We start from the raw sequence: 2,741 nt of genomic DNA, 5'->3' as shown, positions 1-2,741 counted from the left end.
TGCCTCTCGGCTCTGGTCTCCCTGTCCCACAGCCCAGATCCCCCTATGCCTCATGACCCCGGTCCCCCCCTACTTCTTGGCCATGGTCCTACTGTACCTCTCGGCCCAGGTAGCCCTCTACCTGCTGGCCCTGTTCACCCTCTGCCTCCCGGCCCTGGTCCCCCTGTCTCCCGGCCCAGGTATCCGTCTGCACCCCGGCTCTGCTCTACCTCTGCCTCTCTGACCTGGTCGCCCCCGTCTCTCGACACTGGTTCCCCTCTGTTTCTCAGCCATGGTCCGCCTTTCTCCAGGCCCAGGTAGCCCTCTGCCTCCCATGCATGGTCCCCCTGTGTCCCGGCCCTGGTACTCCTCTGCCTCCTGACCCTGGTCCCCCTCTACCTCCGCACCCTGATCCCCGTCTGCATCCCGGCCCTGGTTTCCCTCAACCTCCAGGCCCTGGTCCCTCTCTCCATCACGGGCCTGGGTCACCTCTACCTCCAGGCCCTATTCCCCGTTTCCCGGGCCCGGTACCCCCCCTGCCTCTAGACCCTGGTCCCCCTCGGAATCCCAGCTCTGGACCCCTCTGCCTCCCTGCACTTTTCTCCCCCAATTTTCCGCCCTGGTCCCCCTTTGTCTCCCGACGCTGGTTCCTCTGTCTACTGGCCCAGGTCACCCTCTGCCTCCCGGCCCTGGTCCCTCATCTCCCGGCCCAGGAATCCCTCTGCCTTCTGGCCCTGGTCCTCCTCTGCCTCCAGGCCCGGGCTCCCCTCTTCCATCCCAACCATATACATCCCAGCCCTGTTGCCGTCTCCTGGCCTAGTATGGCTCTGCTTCCTGGCCGTCGGCCCCGTCTCCTGGCCAGGTACTCTTCTGCCTCCCGGACATGGTCCCTGTGCATCCTGGACTTGGTCTCCTACCTCCAGGCACTTGGGTCTCTCTCTATTCCGGCCCTTGGTTCCCTCTACCTCCGGGCCCTTGTTCAACTGTCTCCCAACCCAGGTACCCCACTTCATCCCAACCCTGGTACCCCTCTGCCTCCCCACGCTTGTCCCCTTCTACCTCCTATTTCTGGTCCCCTCTGCCTTTCATGGTCCTCCCGTGGCTTTGGGACCTGGTTCCCCTCTGCTTCTGGACCTGGTCCCCATCTACCTCCCGGCCCAGGTACCCAGCTGCACCCTGGCTCTTTTCCCCCTCTGCATCCCGGCCCTGATCCCCCTGTCTCCCGGCCCAGGTAGCCCTCTGCCTCCCAGGCATGGTCCCCCTGTACTTCCCGTCCCTCAGGTACCTCATCTGGACTCCTGGCCCTGGTCCCCCTCTGCCGTCCCCACCCTAATCCCCGTCATCATCCCGGCACCTGGTCTCCCTCAACCTCCCAGGTCCCTTGTCCCTCTCTCCATCACGCCCTGGGTCACCTCTACCTCCAGGTCTCCATATTTCCCGCTTTCCCGGGACAAGGTAACACCCACTGCCCTCTAGGCCCTGGTCCCCACTCGAGCATCCCGAGGCTCTAGACACTCTCTGCCTCCCTGCCCGCTTGTCGCCCCCCCACTTTTCCGCCCTGGTCCCCCTTTGTCTCCCGACCCTGGTTCCTCTGTCTTCCTGGCCCAGTCACCTCTGCCTCCCGGCCCTGGTCACGTCATCTCCCTGCCAACAGGAATCAGCCTCTGCTGCCTTCTGGCCCTGGTCCTGCCTCTGCCTCTAGGCCTGGCTTACCCCTCTCTATCCCAAACCAGACACATCCCAGTCCCTGCTGCCCGTCTCCTAGGCCCTAGTATGGCTCTTGCTTCTTGGCCAGGCGGGCCTCCGTCTCCCTGGCCAGGTACACTTCTGCCCTCCCGGACCTGGGTCCCTGTAGCATCCTGGACTGTGGTCCTCCGACCTCCAGGGCCCTTGGGTCTCTCTCATGCCCGGGCCCTGTGGTTCCCCTCTACCCTCCGTGCCCTGGTCCAACTGTCTCGCAAACCCAGGTTACCCCCACCTACATCCCAACCCTTGGTACCTCCTCTGGGCCTCCCCACTCTTGTCCCCCTTCTACCATCCCTATTCCTGGGTACGCCCTCTGCTGGCCTGGTCCTCCCCTGGCTCTCGGACCTGGTTTCCCTCTGCTTCTGGACCTGGTCCCCCTCTGCCTCCCGGCCCAGTTACCCAGCTGCACCCTGGCTTTTTTCCCCCTCTGCATCCCGGCCCTGATCCCCCTGTCTCCCGGCCTAGGTACACCTCTGCCTCGGGGCCCTGATCCCCCTCTGACTCCCCATCCTGGTCCCCCTCTGCCTCCCGGCCCTGGTCCCCCTCTGCCTCCCTATCCTGGTTCCCCCCACCTCTCGGCCCCAGTCCCACTGCCTTCCGGCCCACTTCCCTCTGCCTCCCTGCCCTGGTCGCTCTATGCCGCCCGGCCTGAATCTCCATCTACGTCCAGGCCCTTGGGTCTCTCTCCGTCCCGTGCCTTGGCGCCCTCTACCTCCAGGCCCTGGTCCCCTTGCCTCCTGGCCAGGTACCCCTCTGCTTCCCAGTCCAGATACCCTTCTGCCTCCTGGCCCTGGCCCCTTCTGCCACCCTGCCAGTGTCCCCCTCTGCCTCCGTGGCCTGGTCCCTCTGTGCTACCCGGCACTGTTCTCCCTCTACCTCCAAGCCCTGGTCCTTCTCTCCGTCGTGGCCCTGGGTCCCCTCTACCTGCCCGCTCTGGTCTCCCCGCCTGCCGGCCCAGGTACCCCTCTACCTTCCGGCACTGGTCCCCTTGTTTCCTGGTCCAGGTGATCCTCTGC

This window comes from Tachyglossus aculeatus, unplaced genomic scaffold, assembly GCF_015852505.1.
Source record: "Tachyglossus aculeatus isolate mTacAcu1 unplaced genomic scaffold, mTacAcu1.pri scaffold_99_arrow_ctg1, whole genome shotgun sequence".
Taxonomy (NCBI): domain Eukaryota; kingdom Metazoa; phylum Chordata; class Mammalia; order Monotremata; family Tachyglossidae; genus Tachyglossus; species Tachyglossus aculeatus.
This window is presented reverse-complemented; position numbering follows the sequence as displayed.